This window comes from Camarhynchus parvulus, chromosome 4 (genome assembly GCF_901933205.1).
Source record: "Camarhynchus parvulus chromosome 4, STF_HiC, whole genome shotgun sequence".
NCBI lineage: Eukaryota > Metazoa > Chordata > Aves > Passeriformes > Thraupidae > Camarhynchus > Camarhynchus parvulus.
Window position 1 is genome coordinate 63,278,162 of NC_044574.1, and position 22,991 is coordinate 63,301,152.

Below are 22,991 nucleotides of genomic sequence, written 5' to 3' on the forward strand. Positions count from 1 at the left end.
TTCCTTCCCTCAGCCTCATCTCTGGTTCGGCGAACAGGTGGGCACGGACTGGCGGAGCCTTCTAGGTGTCTGCGCTTGGCAGGTTCATTTTTTGCTATCTTTTTTGTGCGTTTTTTTTTTTGTGCGTTTGGATTTTTGTTTTGTTTTTAAGTTTGGCTCTCAAAGCCTCCTCAGAGCCCTGTGGGGGGAGCCGGGTCTATCGCCTGACGGGGCTGTCAGGGTGACCCAGCCCTTCCGTGGGGTGCCTCCCTCAGAACCCAAACCGAAATAAAACACCCTCAGAAAGCCCCATTAAATACAAAAAACAGAACAGACTTTTCAGTGTTGCTAGAATATTTAAGGAGAATATTTTCCAATGTTTCTCAAATACTAGAACTGTTCCTCAAATGGTAGAAGGCAGATCAGCACAAATACTGGTTTAAAACCAGGCTGGCATCACTAGATTGTCAGTCTAAATAAGTTTTGAGAAAATAAGAAGACAGTGATAAGAAAGTCTTGCATTGCTTGTGCAAAGTCCACTAGAAAAATTGTGAATGAGTTTCTTTGTTGTAGGTAATTGCTGAAATTGAACAGAGAAATATCATGGCAGCATTGGTGTGAAACTTAGAAATTGATTGATTTATAGAATGTGTGCAGGTGTTTATTCTGAGGGTTTTTTTTAATAAAGCAAGTTATATTTATAAAGCATGAATTTTATTTTGAAAATCTGAAGAAATGGGGGAAAGCAGAAACTGACAATCTGCTTTAAGTCTAACATGGCATCTCCAACAACAAATGCTGTCTTGTGCAATGTTTGATTTTTTAAGTAATTTAACCAATATATTTTTAAACGTGCCATCTATTACCTGTCTCCTGCATGTTTAATGACTGCTATATAGTTAGAAGTCTGGAGGATTCTAGGAAATTTCTCCTACATGGCTTACAAATCTTCTTACTTAAACCCCAATTGTTCCCATTTTCAGTCTGAACCTGCAGCAGTCTGTGGAAGTCTCATGGCAGAGCTGCTTTCTTGCAGTCCCAGCATATTTCATCTTCAATGAAGGACAAGGAATTGTTTTGCTTGTCCAAGTTTTTCTCTGATAGTGTTGCAAGCAAATCCTTTTTACTTCAGTCTGGCTGCTTTTCACGTATTTAAAAATCTGCTCTTGCTTTTGATTGCTTCTCAAATATCTCTGTTAGTATTTCACCCATTATATTCTGCATTTGTGATTTTTCCCAATTCAGACCCAACTAACTTTACTCTTTACAGGGGCAGTTTTATTTATTATTATTGCCAGGCAGATGTCATTTCCTGACCTAAGCATTCCCCAGCACCTCTTAGATTTCCCAGATATTAATGAAAGTACTATCTTGGTATATAAAATTCACACTCATTTCTAGCAGCTGAGGAATTAATGATAGATGGAGTGGATTCTTTTACCCCAAGTTGTTGCTCTAATTCCAAATAAATGTGCACTACTCTTTTTCGTGCTGTCTGTTCACTTTTGCATTGAGCTCCTGGTCCAGGCTCAGGAGAATGAGCTGCAGTGCTACACTGACAGATCATTGTGTCTAACAGCAGAAACAAAGAAGCTTTTAGTAACTCTGAAGCTTCCCTGTCGTTCAGGGCATCGTTTTTCCTTGTATGTGTCACAAACATGGGAAACACGGCTGGAAATACCATTGTAGGAACATGGGAAGCTTCTAGCCAGCCATTTAAACAGTTCAGTTTTGCTCTGTGCTGATGGAACTGTGGGATGTGTTGTCTTTGCATTCCTAATGAGCACAGAACAGATGGGAAGGCTGATAGTTTAAAGCAAGAAGCCTATTTTTAAAAGTCTGTGGTAATTCCTCACTCTTAAAGAAGTTTACTGTGCTCTATGAGTGTGTGTGGAAAAAAGGTTTGGGTTGTTTGGGTTTTTTGTTTGGTTTTTTGTTTGTTTGTTTTTATTTGCTTGCATGTTGCTGCCTTAGCATTCTAAATAACTCCAGTGTGTTTACAAAGGTCCTTGCTAGATTTGTAAATTTCCAGAGAAGAAATTGTCTGGTCTAGAATATAAGTTTGACCTAATTGTAGAAAAACGATCTTAAGAAATTTAGCAACGCTCTCTCAGATTCTGAAAAACCTTTAGAACAACTTTATACTGATAACTGGGTTTAATACATTGCTTTTCATCCACAAAAACTTGGGGCAAAATTAATGTATTACAAAGTAGGTCTACCTCTGCTTATTAGTTCTGCTGAAAACCTTATTATGTACTAACATATGTGTAATGTCCTCTTGAAATCCTGTCCCTGAATTCCATGTTGGAATCCCCTAGTTCAGGAAAGGCTTTTTGGAAAGTCTTAGTGAGACAATTTTGTGTGAAGGCTTAACCTGTAACCATTTCATCCCTCCAGAGTTACCTGTGCAGATGAGCAGTGGCATTGCACTCTAGGTCTGCTGAATGCATTTCCTGTGCACAGAAACCACAACAGTCACTTGTACAGCAGATTTTTCACCTGGCACATTTGCATTTATTCCTTCAGTGAAAAATGCCGTGTTCAATCTGTGCAAGCCAACAGCAACTGGAGCAGGATTTGTGACATTCCGGTTTTGCTCCTGGCGTGTTTCACTGTGCAGTGATTATCCTGATTATTCCTCTAGAGAAAGAGCTTTAAAGCTTGGGAAACACATTGTGACTTCCCTTCTCATAAATGTGGTGAAAGGGCAGGAGTGTGGACACGGGAAGCGAAGGGGGTGGCACCGAAGGGAGGAGAAGAAGAGAAAGCAGAAATGTAAGGAACAGCACGCTGGCTTTAGCTGTGGAAGTCCCTGAAGGCTGCTCGAGCAGTGCAGCCACACGTGAGGGAAAGGCTTTCCCTGCAGCCAGGGCACCGAGGCCATCATCACACAGAAAACTTCTGAGCACTGCTTAACTTGATTGTGTCAATGCTAAACTGTTGGCTTCATCAATCAGCCAGAAGTGGCAGCTTGTGGAAATATTTGGCCATCCTCTAAAGGAGAAAAATGAGGGCATAAAACTGCGGTGAGAGGGTGATGGTCCGTTCATTAGAGACTGTGTGATGTAAAAAGTTTAAAAATGGCTTGTTCCTGAGTTAGCGGAGTTTCTCTGAGGCAATATTCTCATACATGTTCTCTGGTGTTTTTGGTATAAATGCAATTATTCTCTAACACAGCATTCAGTTGGGCTCAGATTTTAGTATTGCTTAGGTAATCTGAGCTTTGACAATTTATTTCTAGACTGGAGTAGATCTGCTGGCGTTGACGTCTTTGAAAAGGTTGGCTACTTGAAATTCAGTTTTACCTGGGTGATCCTGCCATTTTCTAGAGAAAAGGAAAGTGTGACATTAACCATTTTTAACATTTTGTTACAGAGTATTTATTATGAAATGACACCTCAAGTATTCTATATTTCACCAAATTATTACTGGGCATGCATTTTGCTTTTGAATTCACGGGATGATGTTTAATTTAATGTTCACTCAGAAGTATTCAGTGCCCTTTACTATGACAACCAAAAATAATGAAAAATATATTTATATCATCCATTAATAACCATCCAGCCATTTAAAAGTTTCATCTTAATGCATTCTGGAAATCTGTAAATTAATTATGAAAACCCCTGAATGAATATAAAATTGAAATGCTTAAGAATTTAAATGATGCAATTAAATGCTATTGCATGTAACTCAAAGTTATTTTCTTCTAATACTTACTCATCAATCTTAATTTCAGTACCAGCATTTAGGAGCAGAATCAGCTCTTATATTGTCTCAAAACATTGGAATTTCAAACAAAGACTGTATTCTTTTTCCTTTGATTGCGTTATTTCCAGGCACAAATTGAAAGTCTTTATTTAAACAAAAGTGGTATTTTTAAAGACAGATTAAATGCTCATCAAAATAAAGAGGGTGAGGTCAGAGGTGTCAATTCTTGTTGTTTAAAAAAACCCAATGAACCCAGCCATGGGAACTGGTCTCTAATCACAAGTACCTAAAAATCCTGATAAAACTCTGTAGTGCTGGCAAACCCATACACAGCTAGTACTAATAAGTAAGGTTTGCTGATCAGGCTGCCTGAGAAGTTCATATGTACATAAATATCTTTATCATTATCACAGTTAGTTACCTAACAATAGCCATTGAAGAATACTTTTTGCAAAAAGTAACTTGGACTGTAAAATACTGAATGAACAAGAGGTCATGCAAATTGCATCCCAGCTAAAAACCAGCACAATCGTGCTGAAAATCAAAGCTGTTGGGTGTGTACATCAGGTGTGCAGTGAAATCTTCAAGCAGGTCAATTGCTTTGAAAATGAAAAAAACATTGTGGATTTGAGGGAAGGGCCAATTTTAACAGCAATAGAGAGGGTATAGGATCCCAAGGAAAAATAGCTTGAAGTGTCAGGAAATCTTTGATTTGCTTATTTCTGTTTGTTTCACTGATATTAATGTTTTTGTGTTAGCTCCATCATTTTGACTAAGGCCAAATTACTGTGCTTAAGTAGTTCTGTTTTAGGTACTATAAAACCTGAGAAATACAAAACTCTGCAGGAATATTTTTATCAGAAGTCCCACTTTGTGTATCCCTTTAAATCAGCAATTAAGGGGAGCAAGACAGTTTAAAATATCTTCATAGTGTGGACAGGAAAGCAGCCCAGGAAACCGAAGAATGTCACCTCACTAAGTCACCCTCACTGCTGACACATCAACCTGGAAATCCAGGTTCTGAGACAAAACAAGGAAAACAGAAAATAAAAGCCGAGGTGAAGACAAACTGTAGAGTAGGCAGGGCTGAAATGTTTTTTACTAAAAAGCTTGAAAATAATTTTGTTTAAATAACCTGATTTAAACTCTAGAGAGAATGTTTTCTTGAGGGTAAAATCATTGAAACAATCATTTTGAAAAACGACTTGTGAAGGATATCCATCTTACAGAAAACAGATTTTTTTCTGTGTTGTTTTCCTTCTCTTTTCATTAACAACATTAAAATACATGTATTACAGTAGTAAATTATCAGATTTGAAAATTATCTTGATAATTTTCAAGCCAAATTTAATCTAATGAAAAATGTATGGAAAAAGTAATAAGAAAGTGAAGCAGGTTTTTTAAATTACATTGTTTTCATCAAATAATGCTTATTTTGACATTCCATTATCTGGTCACATATTTTAGGACAAAAAACATTAATTATTTCTCATATAACCTTAAATAAAACCAGCCCAAGTCTCTCACTAGAAATACTGCTGCTTTAAATTCTGAGATCCTGAGTGTTACATGCAGTTTTGCAGTAATACAGGTTTTTTGGAATGTGTGATTATGTCCTTACATTGTGTTACATGTATCAGAGAAAATCTAGCATTTGATAAAGGTGCTGACTATGATTTGGTTTTCTTTGATAGCTGTTACTGAAATTTCTGTATGACATTATTTGGCCTGGAATTTTCATTGATGAGTTTTGATTAGGTTTTTTATTAGATTTTGGGGTTCTCGGTGTTGTTCTCTCGAGGTGAGTTGGTGGTAAACCCAGGCTCTGAAGAATGACTGACTCTTTTGTTGGTCCAGGTTTTTATAAGTCTTATCTACAAAATTTTTCTGCAGACAGAGGTTACAGAAGGCAGCCATGATCTCTCAATGCTTTCTTATATTATATCATATTTACTTTACCTCCCAATCCTATCACTATGTGTGCCCCTTCTCCAAACCAATGAGTGCCACACCACCAAAAAAAAAAAAAAAAAAAAAAAATAGGCCTGTTCCTCCATCTTGCCCCCATTACCTTTTACAAAAATTTTTAAAACTTATATTTTCACCCTTTAATTATAAAACACCCTTTAAACCTGTGACACCTTCCAGCCCCCTCATACAAAACTGGCAATTCAATTTTGGGGGTTCTTTTGTTCCCAGGGGGTTCTTTTGTTCTTTAAATTTAGTAAAAAAAATCTGATTTTATTCTAATTCTCCTTTGATTTCGAAAGCAGAGCAATGAGTCAGGCAGTACTCAAAGCTTACAGAGCTGTGTTGTTGCTGATAAAACCAGGAGGTTTTCTCTTTCAGTGAACAAGAGGGGAGTGCTGGAACCATTGGCAAGAGGAAGCCCTTTCCTGACAGACGGACGTTGGCCGAGCACTGTGGAACAGCATCGGGCTCTGCCGGAAAGGTAATCGATGTCTGGGTTCAGTCCCACCAGAGCTCTGCAATCCCATCAGGAGCACAGGGATGAATATTCACCTTCCTTCCCTGATCCCCCACCACCGAGGCTTTCTGCATGCAGGGCCTTAGCCTTTGCATCCGTTTATGGATCTTTTAGTATAGGATCTAGCTTGCCTCAGGGGCACTATAAATACAATATTGCACAAGTCCTCCCCTATCAATATTCATTTATTTTTATTGATTAGTTGCCACTTCTAAATTCTGGGTACTGAATTAATGGATGCTGAATAACTACTTCGATTAATGAAGCTAAAATTGGCTTTAGCATCCTACGCTAACTACAGACATTTTTTCTATTACAAAGCTAATTATTTATTTTTTTATTATCTGCTATTTCTTTCATTATGTGACTTATTCTTGGCACCTCACTGGAAGCCACAGAGTAATGAAACAGAAGCTATTTATAAGTGTTCATAATTTACAGTATCACACAAGCATATTCTTACTCTAACTCCATTTTAGAACACTAGAATTAGTAGATGAATTTTACCAAATGACTGCATTTCAGAAGGTAAAATTTTAGAAGATTAATTTGAGGTGCTGCCTCTTTTGCCACTGTTTTGGCACATTCTGTATGTGTTCTATTCATGCACATAGTTATTAGTTATTAGAGGAGACACAGCACAAGGTAGGTGAACACATTTGTGAATGTGTGTTCTGACACACGGTCCAGGTGTCATAGTGTGTCTTTCCTATTTGCTTTTTTTGCCCAAAGTTCTGTCTTTATTTATTTGACATCTGATTTTTATTCAACCTTATCTTTTGTGAAATATATATTTTCCTTTTTTCTGTGTATATAAGTATAAGGTGGGCCCATTTTTTCTTTCTGAACCTTCTCTACACAATAAAAACCCTAGTGGAGGTGGACACCCTCCACAGATGGTCTGGAGCCAAAGCAGCATCATATGAGTCACTAGGAATGTGTGTGAGAAGCAACTCATCACAAGGGAAAATGAGACGCTTTTAAGGCAGAGAATTCCCAGATCAGTTTGGCAAACTACTTTGTTAGAGCTGCTTGGAGAATGTGACACACGATGGTGACTTCGCAGTGTTCAGGAATGCAATCAGTGCAGGTGACCAGTGCAGACACAGCGGGAGATGAGGACTCCAGACTATCAAGCGCTCACACTATGGGGGTATAAAAACCCAGGGGTTCCTTTGTTTGGGTCTCGTCATTCCAGGCACCAAACTGGAGCTGCTCTTTTTCTTAGTACACCATGAATAAAGTATTTTAAGGGTTGTGAGGTCTGAGACTCCACTCTGGGGATCCTGGGGTGGAGCCAATGAGGAGACCTGGTCTGGCTGTGAGTGTGGAAGGCGCAGGTGAGAAGGGGCCTCAGTCCCAGTGCAGGAGTGACTCCAGGATGTCCAGACAGGCATGGTTCCCTAGCAACTGCAGTTCACAGCTCTCAAGGTTTTCATTAATTTTTATGTGAGAACTAGCCCAGGCAAGGTATCTTTATCCATTGCAGTATTTGTTCATGTCCTAGACTCTTTTGACTAACCTGAAGTTATTGGTCTTTGAAACAGATTACAGAAATGCAGAATCATTTGGAGAGAGAATCCAGGAGCTTCAATTTGTGTTAATTCGTTGGGTGTGTTGGGCTGAAGTTCTGCAGGGTTTGTGATAACGCATTATCATGAGAGATTCTTTTACATAGAAATAAAGCCATGACACCTAATCTTGATGGGTTTATTTAGATATGAATCTATAGAAGACATCAAAGGATATGACTTGTATGTGTATTTATAGTATTATAGTCCATTGCAATGAACATTTTTCCAGCGGGGAATAAACTTAGCTCTAAAGTTAAAAAAAGGAAAAGCTTAGACCGTTCCTATCTATTTATTTACATTTTTGTACTGGTAATATTTAACTATCTTTTGTTATATTTTTGATAGTCTTATATTCTTGGGTTTTTTTGTATTCTCACTTACCTGACAGTACAAATGACATATATTTCACTCTTCATGGAGGGATAAAGTTATGTCCAGTTTATTCATGCATTTCTAGACTTCCCTGTCTAAGAGGAATATTGAATTCTGGGATTTTTTCTTCTCATTAAGCTGTTAGATTGTACTGCCATGCTGTATGGAATGCCTTCAGCTGATTTATGTAAGTAGCACAGGTATGGGCTTGCAGTGAGTGTGGAGGTCATGCTGTATCTTCTTGATTTGGACACAAAGATGTGATGGCAAATACAGACCCTGCTGTGGGAAACTGTCCTCAGGCAGAATTAAACTCATAAAATGGAAGGGCAAAGGCTCCTTTTGGAGACCGATGATTCATCAGTGTCAAAGTTTGGGAGGGACCCAACAAGACCCAGGCATGTGCACTGGATTAACAAATAGAAATGGTAAGCTTTGGGAAAACTTCTGAAACATTTTCTTTTCCAAACACCACCATTTCACTTTTGCCTAGATCAGATTGCACCAGCTGCTCTTCCAGGAGGGGATTTTCCATGCTAGTCAAATATCCATGGGGGAATACAGGCTGAATGTGTCCTGTTACATGACCAATACAGTGGTACAGCAAATTACACACAATCAAAAGGAATTGTGTAATGCTGGCAGATAAAGCAAATCCTGTCTTAGAGTTTCTCCCCAAAGAGAAAATCTCCCAGACTCTCCCAATCAAGTTAAGCCATTTCATATCAGACAAGAATTTGATCTGACTTCTCAAGCATCTCAGTAATATGAGTGTTTGTGACATCTCCTCTTAGCTACATCATTCGTGCCTTGGTATGTGGCATGATGCATTGTAGTGTAATGTGATTGATACAGCCTGATCTGCAGAGCTCCCAGTGACAAATTAGTGTGGGGAATGAGTGAAAAAGGAGAATTGCTTTGATGTTATTGTCAAAGAAAGAGTCTTTTCTGCAAGAACAACTGGTTTAAAGAATTATCAAGAACTGAAGAGGATGTGCTGTTACATTAGATATAGGTCAAGAGTTTGGGAGTTTTTAAAAATAATTAACATTGGTAAGAAGTATTTAAATGACAGTCTTTGTATAAGAGTGTTCTGCTGTGTGCACATAAATCCAATTCTGGCTTGCAGGTGTAACTCAGGCACATGGGGCAGAAAGATGGGGCTGTTCTTGCAGCAGCTTTGCAAAACACAAATTCTCACTAGCTTCTGCTTCAAAGACAGCCTACCTATCTGGATCCCATTCCCTCACACACAAACCCAGTAGTGTTCTGGCAATCTGCCTGAACAGAGAGACCAGGGCATTCTAATTCTATCCCAGATGCACACTCTGCTTTCAGCTGCCTTTTATTCCTAAACCTTGGCCTGTTCCAGGGAGAAAACTCATGATTCCTTTCTAAATATCCACTTGAACATGTACCTCAAGAAAAAATAAACAAAGCCCAACCACAGAGAGATTAATTGAACCTTTTTAAATTTTATCATATTAATGTCTTTAACAGAGAAAGTCCATAAATTCATTGCTGATAGAGGATGTACAGACTTAAGCTTTTATTTTGAAGTCTGTAATCTGCCTGTTGAATAACCTAAGTGTTTCATTATCTTATGCCAGAATTACCCCATTTATAAAGTACTGGTTCAGATGCTGCTTACTTTGTAAAAGGCTTTCAGATCTATAGTTTCTGTCAGAGGATTAGTTTGTATTGCTGTCTGCAAACCTACTTATATTAATCAAAATCCCAATCACAGCACCAGTAATTTTAAAATTGGGGTTTAATTCTTTCATTAAGGTCAGTTGTATGTCAGTCTGCAAACACCACCATAGGCATTGATGTATCTCAGAAGCTACTCCATCTCTTCCCAGCTGCAACTGCATGTTGTGGTGCTCCTTCTCCCTCCTGTTCCTGAGAAAACTTCCTTTCTGTTTCAGTGAGTCAGACAACTGTTCCCAAAACAATCTATGGATGAGGGCTCTGTTTGCAGTTAAGTGAAAAGGGAAATGTGTTGTGCAAAACTTCTTTGTTTATCGCTCCTGCTGACTGGCTGGAAATGAGGTCACAGTAAGCTTGGAGAGCTTGATAGAAATGAAATAACGTAACCAGAAAATACATTGTAGGGGGATACAATATAAGAAAATAAAGGTAGTATAGAAAGTAATCTTACCCCTTAAGGAGTTGCAGCTGAGCAAATTATTAGAGATTGGGAGCAGGCCTGACTTTAACAAGCTGCAGCTGTAGCCAATAAGAAGAGTGTTATAAAAGAGTGGGTGGGTTGGTTGGGGGGTCTGGAGTCACTTGGCTGCTGTGAGGAGAAGGAAGAGTCAGTGCTCAGAGGAGCTGCCTAGGAGAAACATCAAGGAGGTACGAAACTCTAGCCATGTTGAACCTTTGCAATGACAGCAAAACATCTTCAGAAAGGTGTCTCTGCAAAATGCCACACTTATCAATCTCACATTCATACCTTTAATAGTTGTCATCAAAATGTTCTTATACATAAATGAGAATGTATATGATTTCCAGGTTGATGGAGCTCAAGCATGTTACTACTGTAATTTTGCACAAAAATGCTCCATGGTATTCTCGGCCAGCATCAGAATTAATGAATGAAAGCAAATAATTTCAACTCCTGGGGCCATCACACCTTCAGTGGTATTGGGAAATCTCCCAGTGGCACAGAGCCATGAGATAGTGGCAGCATTCCCTTAGTGCTGCTGGCACCATGAGGGGTGGCTGCACAGCCACGTGTCCTTTATGCTGGCTCACTGATTGCTGTGGCTGGGAATGCATTTACATGAGCAAGAGCAACAGCCTCTTATAGGGAGTTCAAGAGCCATAGGTTATCAAATATTGTTTATATTGGCCAATTGAACTGTTGAATAAAATGTAGTTGATATCTGCAATTCCTGTGCCAGGAATCAGGTGTAAAAGTGCAAAAACTCTTGGATGTAAGCATATGGTGCTATACATCCCAGTACAGTGTGTGTAGGAAGGTGGATGCCTGTTCACACATTTTTTCAAAAGCAGAAATTACTAACTTTCAGGCTGGAGATCTGAAGTTAAAGTTTGGTTCTGGAATGGGCTGTGCAGAGTAGCAATGTTTTTGTTCAGGTCTCTAGAAACCTGTGCATAAGAAATAAAAATAACATCTTAGGTGCTTAGAAGTCTACAAAGAGCAACTGCTGTCCTGTTTCTCTGTGAGCAAGGGTTGAGCTGGTGAGTAACAACTTCCAGATCAATGCTGATTTTTTATTTGCTATTTACTGATGCCAAGCATGAGTTTCCTTCTCTTTTGCTGCTTGAAGTATGTATGCCTTCACTACACTGTTTTCATGATTTCTGCTTTCCTGCTGAAGCTTGATCCTTCTAACAAGATCTGTATGGGGTAATTTGCAGTAAAAAAGTATGGATTTTTTCAGGTATCTACTTGTTTCGGAGTTGCACCTATTGCACTGAGCCATGTTTGTAAATGTGAAGCTGAAACATTAGCAAATATTGCAATATTGTACATTTTTACTTGTTATTCAAAACTACTATTAATAGAGTCCTGTTCATGGATGACTAAGCAAAAAAGTTGAAATGCAATTCAAAAGAATTTGGTCGAAAAGGAGCAAAGCCTTGCCCCACCTATGCTTTGAAATAACAGTGTTCTGAATGGTGGCCTCAGGCAGATAGTTCCATGTGGAGTAATGGGAGCAGACTACTGGCAATAATTATAAAAAATTGATGAGTTGATAACATAATGCTATAAAGCACCAGCTTCCTCTGTAGCTTTTTGGAATACAGGAAACTTTGAAATATTGACACAAAAATGCTTAGAATGGCTGGAAGGCATTTGATTCAAAAAAGGGGAGATGTGAAGCTTAAAATAAGAGGCCGACTAAGCTGCTGGTAAAGTTATCATTTTAACTGAGCTGACTTTTATTAGACTGAATTCCTGTAAACCGTCTAGTGCATAAAAGTAAAGCAAAGCTACATTTTGTAGCACAACATCTTTTATTTCAATACAAGTAAAGGACAGTTTGAACAGTTGAAGTGGAGTTTTTAGAGGAGGGGTTTTGCTTTCGTGTAAGTTTCAAGACTAGAATGTCAGTGGTGAGCAGTTTGAGAAAAGCGAACATCTTTGAAGGTATCTCTTATGATTTTTTTTTTCTCCTTGTAAAGAAGAAAACAACCCGAATAAGTCACTAAGGTTCCTTTGAAGTGCTCTAGCAAGATTTTAACTGCACATGTTGGTAACTGTCTGCATAGGAAAAGTGCCTTTTTTTTAGGAAGTGGGTGAGAGAAATAATCTGAAGTTTTCATTTGCAAGATGATGTTCATGGTAGTAATGGCTATAAGTTGTCTTGGTCTTTCTAAAAAATATTTCTTTGACAGACCTTGTCCAAATCAGGAAAAAGAGTCACTAACAATAATCTCAATTCATGAAAATATATTTAAAAGACCACTAGTACTGTAAACAAAGTTTAGAGGTATTCACTTTCAACCTACCATTGCACTTTTTCATTTTTCCAGTAATAATAACTTCAACAATAATAAATAATTTCTTTTCCATATTCCTGTTTATCACTGTACATATGGCACCATAGCTATGCTACTTTTTTATGGCTGTAACAGACACCCAGGGAAGTTGTGCAGTACCTTATTCTAAATGATCTAGTAACCTGGCCAAAAAAATGAATTAACACTGTGCGCACAACCTGAGTGAAAAGAGCACAGCTCTGGTTTTGGTAGGTAATGCAGATTGGTACAAGGTGAAGAAACAAGTTACCTTTACAACCTTACAATTGTTATGAAAGTGTTATAATTTAAAAAAAATTTTGTCTGCTTGGTTTTTTAAGATGTAGTTAGACTACAGGAGTCGGAGACATGCAAACTTGTCTTGTGCAGGAACAGATGAAAATAATTTAAAAAGCAGTATTTGTATTTTACTTCATCAGCTTTCTCTTACTTACTGGTATTCAGACTTGGTTCCTACTTGTGCTTACCCGTGCACCACCACCAAAAAATCCCTCACACATTCCCTAGCCCTGTGAGCTCCCAGGAAAGCACTGCAGGAATTCATCAATGGAATGAGCAGCTGTCTGAAGGCTGCACACACCTGCGCAGGAACAGGGGTTTAGCTATTATCCCACCAGGCTTACTGTCTCCTGCTTGCCACAGATCCTTGCCTTTGTTCTGGCTGCCGAAGCTGCAGGAGGAACGTTGGTTCCAGAGGGTAGTTTGTGCTTCCTGGGTTCTTGGCACCAGGCAGAGAATTCTGTTATTGCTGGGAGCTGAGCCATCAACACAGCAGAGGGACTGATCTCCTGGGGCTGGGGTCAGCGTGATCAGGGACAGGGATATCAGCAGTCAAAATCGAATCCCAGCTGTGTTGTTTGGTAATGTGGGAATCCCAGTAATGAACATTTGAAAGGTGCTTTTCAGAGAAGGATTCTCTTTTACCAGAGTTTGCATTCAGAGGTTTGTAAGGCCTGGTGCTTGTTTTGGAATTTGCTGATGTTCCATTTTCTCTGGCAAAATGTGCACAATCAGTGATGGAAATAGAACAGTCAAGGTTGTGTCAAGACCTGGCCTACTCAGATTTTTCCTGGAGTAAGAGAAAAGAGGTGTGGGAGGGGAATCGGGTGAAGAAGGCAGTACTTCTGTCACCTACAGTGTACATGAAAACTCTTGTTTATTTAAAGAAATAAGCTGTCACTGTAACTTTGGTGGATAGTGCCCAAAAGGAGGATGAAATTCAGGCACTTTTTCATACACTTGTGGCATAATGAGTGGCTGTACTTCTGGCAGGGTATCACAGTACACAAAGTAAGTTCAGGTTACCTGTAATCTTTATATCACAAATGATCTAGTATGGGTCATAAATCCTGTAAATTTGAGGTTGCCTAAAATAGAGAGCAAAATGATCAGTCAGTCTCATAAGCTGACCTAGCCTGGGTAATCACAAGGAAGAGTTGTGACAGGAACTAAAGGAAAATACAGTTCATTGAATCTTTTATAAATTGATAAAGTCTTGCAGCTTTAAAGGAATGACCCCTTCAAAGCAAAATAATCAAATCCATCTCTTGTCAGTTTGGGGAGATTTATAATTGTAAGCTGATGAATTTTAGCAATGCTGTCAGTCTGCTTTTCAGATCAATGCCAATGAAATATTTTGTTTACGATTGAACCTCCAGCTCCCCTGGAATTTGTGAGTTTTAATACTAGAAGTAGTTATGTCTAACTCTATCGATCCACTGGTAAATTAAATGGCAAACAAAAGCAACCTTATTATTTTGTCAAAATGCTCTCAATAGGAAGCAAAACTCTTTATTAAAACAGGATATGTTACACTGAAATGAAAAGAAAGTTTTATTTCAAGAATGATCTTCTAAAAACAGAGAAAGACCTTCACACAGCTAGATTTATTTGATGGGAATAGTACAAAGGTAATAAAACTGAAATTGTATATTGAATTTCTTTTCCCTGGAATAAAGACAAAGGACCTAAAAAAAGGTGTAAGACCTACCTAAAATGCACATATGATAAATTTGTTCCAGCAATGGATTTTCTTTTTTTTCCTTCAAGTAGTTAATGAGTAACTTTTCTCTTTGGAGTTACAGGGTTTATGTATTTCTATTTCATGCCAAATCCCCTATTGATCTCTGAAATATGTTCCGCAAACATACGTTGTATGTAGGTTATATATTCACAGTGACATTACTGTGGTACAGGAGCACAATGAACACTTGAATAAAGAGCTTCCTAAGAAAGGGAAGGGTGGTCCATTAAACCAGTAACAATCTTTAGGGGGTATTTCCAGTGCCGAGTAAGTTAGTATTTCAGCCACGTTCCAGCCCATGGAATCATTTACTTTTGAAGAGAGCTTTAAGATTATCAGTTTAAGATTATCAAGTGTGCTGACCCTGCACTGCCAAGGCCACCACTAAACCATGTCCCCAAGTGCCACACTTAGGTGGCTTTTAAGTAATTCAGTAGGAGAGTAACTCCTAGCTAATGACAGCCACATAAATGTTTATTTTTATGTGGCATGATAATTCCATAAAAGACCAAATAGTTAACAAAATAATAGTAACTTTTAAAAAAATCAAAACCTGTACATAATGATGATAAACTGTGATTTAAATTTTTTTCTTGATGACACCAACGTGAAATGCTTGCATCACTACTGGCCTCATAACAAATTTCCAGAGATTCAGATTTATGCAGGTTACAAAAGCCAGTGGTTATAGAGTTTAATCTGTCTGTAAGTACCTCTTTGAGATGGTATTGGCTATTTAGGCTTGAGGCAATGTGAAAAAAAAGGTTTTTTTATGATGCTACCTGCTACAAATAGGACATGAGAATTCCTTTGAAAGGCAATCATCTGCCTTTGGGATGCTTCCATCTTTCTCTGGGAGCTATATTATTGTTGCAGTAACTGAAAGCACCACAACATAATTAACACGTTTGTAAATCCTACATTTTAGAGTCTTTTAACCTTTGCCATTATGGTTTTCAAAGCAATTTCCTCAAGCGCTTTGCTGTGGCTGAAGCCCTGGCTGGAAGTGAGGCTACATGTCCATGCAGGATTAGATGGGCTGTGACTGAGGAGCTTTTTCTCACTGCTCCAGGCATTACTGCAGGTTTTGTGCTGCCCCCGTGGCAAAGCCTTGTCTTCCCAGCCTGGCAGAAGTGTCAGTGCTCTAGGAATTTTCAGTCATTCCATTACCTGGAAACACAGGATGAAAATGTTATGTAACTTTATTTAAATGGAAGTTATTCAGCATTTCAGCATTCTAGGAGCAGAATTTGAAATATCTCTTTGAGGAGCCTTTGCAAGACAATGCCAGGGTAGCAACAATGGCACAAAGAGAGCTGTGCTGGGGGAGCACCCAGAGTAAGTATTCTGAAAGTTATTAAAATGAGATATTCTCATTTCACCAGCGACCCTGTGAGGCTGAGCTAAGGTTTACTTGGCTTTCTTCACTCACTGTAAATATTCATCACCTCCAGTGCTCTGTAGATTGTGATTGCTTATGGTCATTGCTGGCACATAGCTGTCTGCTGAATTAGATTTCAGGGGTAAACTCAAGAACTGTAACACAATCTAATTTAGTCACTTTTGTGGTCAACAAAATCTCCCTACCTCTTTAACAGAAACAAATTTATTGCTGCAGAAGTGTAGGTAGAATCTTTTTAAGAAGATGCCTGCTATTGACATAAGATTGAAGTTGACATTTTGATTGTACGCCCTTCTAGCTGAAGAACAGATTATCAATATACTTTCAATTATAAAAATGGCTTAGATGTCTTATACTATGAAAAATAATAATTTACAAGGGGTTGGGCAGTGTCTATTCAACAGGAGAGTTCACACAGATTGTTCTGCCCGTTGGGATGCCAGTGAGCCAAATTGATTCTTAGCAAGTTCTGATGTGCTTAGCACTGAATCTGACTCAACTTGACAGTTCTCTAAGTCTAGTGGGACTGATACCCTTACAACAGCTCCGCTTGTTTTCCTTTCTGCTTTATTTAATGAAATAAGAGTTAGTGAAATTACATTGTCTGTCTTTGCTGTGCAGACCCACAGCGTAAGTATAAAGCTGTCTTTGATGTGCTATGAGCTCATGATTTTAATCTAGCCAGATAAATTGCACAACTATGTATTTCATGACCGTCACAGTAGCTGGGCTACAGGAGTTGCTTAAGAAGCATAAATTAGCCATATGCCCAGGTACTTAACTGACAAACATCCTGTTCTGAATATGGATCTTGCTGAATCTGGCATCTCAGCTGTAATAACAATGTCTGAGTTGTTCTGTTAATGTTTAGGTGTGCACTTTTGTTTTCAGCAGATAGAGTTATTGAGTGTTTGACAAATAAACCAGGTAAAGAAGCAGCTAAGTGTGTTAAAAAGCAGCTCCTGTCTGCTGTAAATTAGTCTGGATTTGCTGACTTTCAGAGAGGAGGTTCCTGCCATCCCTGTCCACATAAAAATCCATGCACAATGCAAATAGCCCTATCAACTTAGCTCACACGGTGGAACCCAGTGTTCTGCCCTGTATGGTAGCAGCCAGTTGAAAAGATTTGTGTGTGGACAGGGCTTAAAGGAGCTGCAGAGCAGTCTGATGGTGCTCAGATAAGGTTCTGTGATTTGGTAACACTATCAGAGAAAATTCAGAGCAGCAGTATACTTGTGTTTTCCAGACTTGTGCTGTGGCAGGACTACAGAAAATATCTCTCTGTTAGCTAAGTGCTGACCTGCTGTTCTTATGCCATTGATACTGATATAGACACAGATATACATATTTGATCCTTAAACAAATGACTGAAATTTTCAAAAATAAAGCTACACCATCTAAAAATAAATAGGATGCTCCATAGCTCAGCATCCATCTGTTTAAATCAGAGCTGCAGAAGTTTACAGTATGAAAGAGTTGTGTAATTTTTAAAAGGGCAATTTTATAACCAATAATTAACACTTGGAGTTATGTAAACTGAAATAAGGAGCATGCTATAATTTTAAAGCATAAAAGCTAATTGCCTATGAAGGGCATGGGGCAAGAAGAAATTTCTTCCCTACTAACATCACAGTTTGCTTGGAGGTAGATGATGAGCCTCCATCAAGGAAACCATCATCCTTCTTCCTTTATGCCCTATGTAGGCCTTAACAGTGGATCATAGGATTTAGCAGGGACATTTACAGCACCTCAAGATAGATAGAAGGAAAGGTGTAGCAGGTATCATAGATAGCACTGGATAATCCATCACTTGGATCAGTGAGCAGCCTGTTCTTCCTTCCTATTCTCTTGAATAAGGACTTGACAGACAAGAAATTGTAAACTGTGGTACCTAAACTATAAAAATGTACTGGAACTATTGCTGGACTGAGTGATTGAGCCTTGGTTTGTGCTGTTTCCTGCTGTGTGTAATGGCCTGCATGTTCCAGTTCTCTTCCCCTGTTATCAGCCCTTGCCAAGAGGACAATCCGTTGTGAGAAGGACCAGTTGTCTGAGACACATTAATGAATTCACGTCTTCCTCTAAAACTCAAAAGACAATAAGGCATAGATTAATGTTTAAAAAGTTATATAGTGTACTAACATGGCAACTTTCAGGTAGACAGATATTCTTGAGCTGTGTTAAAATGATCACTGAATCAATTCTTCAATTAATTATTGAAATTAACCCTCACCTTAATTAAGATCATGGAAAACTAAGTTTGCTTTCAACATTTATTAACCTCAAGATGTTGCCTCTGAGATAGGAATCAGTAAAATAATTCACAATGCTCATATATTGCAACAACTTGGCTTTAAGAAAAGAACATATAAATATTTCCTTTTCTAAGTATGCACATGCTTACCTGAGTTTATTTTCAATGTTGCTCATAAAAGAAATCTCTTGTCAATGTTCAGTGCTCATCAACAGTTATGGTTTTCTGAGGAATCTGTACTTATTCCAGCACAAGTGTCTGGATTTGGAATGGGACCATTTCATTTCTTGAAATCACAATATGAAATCGGTGAGTTGCAAAACAGTATTTGCCACTTAATGGAATCTCTATTTCTGCTTTCCAGTGTGTTACATTTTTAGATCTGAATTTTCATATTGATAACTTTTCTTTGATTCCTTACTGAGGTTTACTGTCCAGAGAATGTGTTGTGTCATGAACCTAAGCACATGCGTTATTCTTCTCATTATTTTGCAATAATAGAAAAAAAGTCTAAGTAATATTCAGCCTAAAAGTGTCGTTCTAATCTTATCTTGCTATTCTGTTTTAATTTTATCTTGCTTATTTTGATATAATTCCAAAAATCACAATTCACTTGCATATCAAGATATTCTCAAAATTACAGAAGAAGATACTAATGGTTTGGAGAAATTTTCCAATCCTTTTAATTCCATCATTTAGAGAATGATTTTGTAAGGCTGTACATGTTTCTATTATTTCTGAACCTGATAGAATGAAATACATTCTAGAGTTGTTAATCTGTTTTTGTGGATGAGTAGAAATTATCAAAATATTTTTAAATGTCTTTCACATCCAGTGATGATCCCTGTTCATCACATTATCTGGGTAGTTAGCTGGAAGCAAATAGCCAATTTTGTATTAATTTGTGAACAAGCAGTGTTAGCATTGCAAATGATGCAGATGATGCAAGTGCAAAAAATGCTCTCTATAAAATTAAAATCACTGACAGTATACTAATAGTTTATTTTGAAATATTCCTAATGCAGCTTTACTGGTGTCTTGAAAATGATCTAATAAAGATTATTGCTCATTCAACTGTAATAACAGACTAAGCATTTGAAATATCTGCTATTTCCCTGAATATTTTCTTACAAGCTATGGAAGACCTATGGGTGAATTTGAAAGGAAAAAACCAAACCTGTTTGGTTTTATGTCACTCTCATCTAATTAACATGAGCAACTGGTTATTTTTTTCTGTAGATTGTGTCACTTTACTGAAGTGCACGCATTTTATAGATACAAAAATGTTTTAAGAAATCTGTTCTTTCATGTTATGATGGAATTAGTTCTATATATCCTATTTGTCTTATGTTTTTTATCTGACAGGCCAGGGTGAGCAGTTGAGAAGGTTTCTTCAGGCTGAGTTTCATACTGAAAACAAGGGTTAAGTCAACAATATGTTTGTTGGTGTTGCTTTGAGGAAGATGGATTCTTTCATTTATTCCTTTGCTCCTATAATGGCTGAAATGCATTATTTCCCCTAAAATGATAGGTGTGTGCTACCTCTAATGGGCAAAGCCAGGTAGGTCCAGGTAGGTGGCTCCTCGCTGAAAAAGTAGAAGAAAAAAGAAGGAACAAAAGAAATAAACTTCAGTGTGTGCTTCATTTTGGTTTTGGAGCACTAGGAAAAACCCATTTAATTTTTTTCCTCTTCATTTTAGGTTCTGAAGGAAATGCTCACCTTTTTAGCCAGCAGGTGGTCAATAAATATTCTTTTAGAGTAGAGGAACCAGTGTAGATCTATAACAGCAGTTGTCTCCATCTGTTGCCTTTCCCTCATTTTGCATTGCAATTTTCCTTTAGTATGGAGTTGCTGTCCTTCTTTCCTCTCTGACCACCCTCCTTTATTCTGGATAGCATCCTGGACAGGAAGACAAATATGGCTTGTGATGGAGAGAAAATACTGTCTGTGCTTCCTTTTTGAGCCCTGATAGCCATTTCTGGAAATTTAATAATTTCTTTAATGTCAGTTTTTAAACAGCTAAATTTGCAAATGGACTAGGGGAAAAAAAAATTCAGTGTTGTAGTATGAATGTTAAGAAAACCAATTTGAGGATACCAAACTAATAAAGTGTTTCTTATTTACCTCTGTAGGAACTTCTATTGACCTTCATTTTCTATACGCATGATTAGATCCTTAGCAGAAATAAGAAGTTGCTATGGCCTCCCAGAAATACCCAGTGTTGTTTTAGTAGTCCTCTGGGGCTCAATGAAGACAGCAAAGACACAAAAGCTCGTGGGGTGTTGCTGAGATGGTTAAACTGCGAGTTTTCCCTTTATTCTTGAGGTTACCAAGTGAATGCTTGTTACAGATTTCTGTGTCATGTGAGCAGTGCTGACAGACTTGATGTATCAAATCTGACACGTCAGTGAGTGATTTACTGGGGAATGTGTTGTAAGGAAAAGTAAAATCAAGGGAAACTAGTCAGTAATATTTTCTAGGAGACCCATGATTTCTGGGATTCTGAGGAGAACTGTGATTTTAAATTCTTGTCTGTGGGAAGTTGTCCCTCCTTTGTGTGTTGTCATTGACCTTGATGTTTTCCCAGATGGGTTCTTGTTACTGGCAAATGCTGATCAGGATGAACTTAGGTCCTAAAAACCCCAAAATGGCAAGTAGTACTTTTAAGTAATTTTACTTGTAGAAATATCAAAGTGGAAACCTTCCTGCGTCACACAGATTGGAGATAACAGCACCAAATAACTCCACAGGCCTTCCAAGTTCATTCCCTGAGCATTCCTTTCAATGAAAAGGAACTTTCCTGTATTCTCACTAAAGCTGCCCAGAAATTATATCAATGCAGATGTAAATAAATACTGTTAATGCTTTAATCCTCTAATAGAACTTGACTTCCATAATCTGCAGAGGGAGAGCACCGCAGGGAAAAAAAGCAGGTTTGAGTTATGACTGGAAATAAGCTTTGAAATAAGAGATTGTTAGAAGGTACACTGCACTTCATAGGTAATGTACTCAGTGCCAGGAAGCTGGCAGCTGAGATTTCAGTGAAATATGAGGAGAAAATAATATCAAACAATATGATCTCTATATACTTTTACAGGCCAAGCACAAACACAAAATCACTCTCTGTTATGACAGTGTGAAATATAAAATGTAAGGCTGAATACAATATTCTGGCAAGTGAACAGGCAGAGGTGACAATCTTAGCTGAAGTGAGTGTATCAGGAGGTCCATGTGGTGTTTCAAGCATGTAGTGTTTGAGGGGATCAAAGTTCTCCAGACCTTTGTTCTCCTGTTCTTTCCTACATTGCCAAAAGCTAACAGAGAAAAGACTTCCAGCAGCTAACATTTAAAAGTATTTAAACAGCTCTGTATTCAAGTAGGTCTGTGTTAATGATTGAGAATGACAGAAACACTTGAAGGAGAAATATTCAGGGTGCCAAAGATACATCCTGTTCAACTGTTCAACTTTTCTCTTCATACTACCTAAAAAGTGGAATTTGGGAACCACAAGTTTTAATTTAAATAATGCTGCAGATGTGCTCTGTACTTCTCCAGTAACTTCACAGGAGAGGTGAAGAAAACTCTTATTCCCCAACCTGCAGGCAGGGTTGGGGAGTGACAGATGAGCTCTGCTTGCTGACAGTGTGATTACTGGAGGTCAGAGCAGGGACTCTCTGGGACTCTAATTATCAGCATAAACTGATAATTATTCATGTACAGCGTTGCATGGGTGATTGGATGGGTTACACTCTCTGTCAAGGCAAGTGTTCAAACTGCTTGAAGGTGGGGAATATCCTCATGGATAGACTTTTTTCTCCTTGAGGGTCTCATTCAAAACTGGTTAAAGTCAGTGACTGATGAATTTCAGTGTTTTTGAGTTTAGTATTAAGATCTGGAAAGTGCAGGGTGCCTGAGTTTATCTTTGTTTCTTTGCAAGGAGTGCAGAGTACAGTATAAATGGTTTATCTCTGCTAAAGCCTTCACCTTAGGGGCTGTGTGTTTGCTCTACCATTCCCTTGTTTGTTTAAATTACTCCTACACATTTCCACGTGTTCTACATGTGTTAATTTGCTTATTATTTCACAGATGAAACACTGTCTTCCCTCTGAGGATTGCCATTTGCAGAGAATCATTCTTCTCAGTGTATTTCTCTTCTGTTTCCTCAAGTACCACGCTGACCTGCCATGTTGGACCTAGACCACAGCCTCACATCAGAAAGGTAAATTAATGGATTGAAAAGGCTCCTGAAAGACTCCTGGCTTAGCTCCTGGAAGTACTGTTTTTATTGAGAGTGGAGGGAGAGGGGAAACTGGAAGGATGACAAGACAAACTATTTATAGGCATTCCAGTTACAAATTGTTGTCTCTGTGCATGGCATATCAGAGAACAGTGTTTTGTTTTCCTTGGAACACCAAAATCCAACTGCAAGTAAAGAAAAGGAAAGTGTTTGAATTGGTCGCTAATATTAGGAGAATTGAGATTTGCCATCTGATGTGTTCTGAAAAGCTGGCCTGTACCGCCTCTTCCCTCTGTCTAAAGCTAAACATCTTATGTGTGAAACAGAGAACTTGGCCTGTGTTAGTCTGATAGATGTTTGTCTCTAACAGCAGCTGCTTAAGTGCCTTGGCTGCATAATCACTTGGTGTAAGTAAAAATGGATCCAGGTCTGACC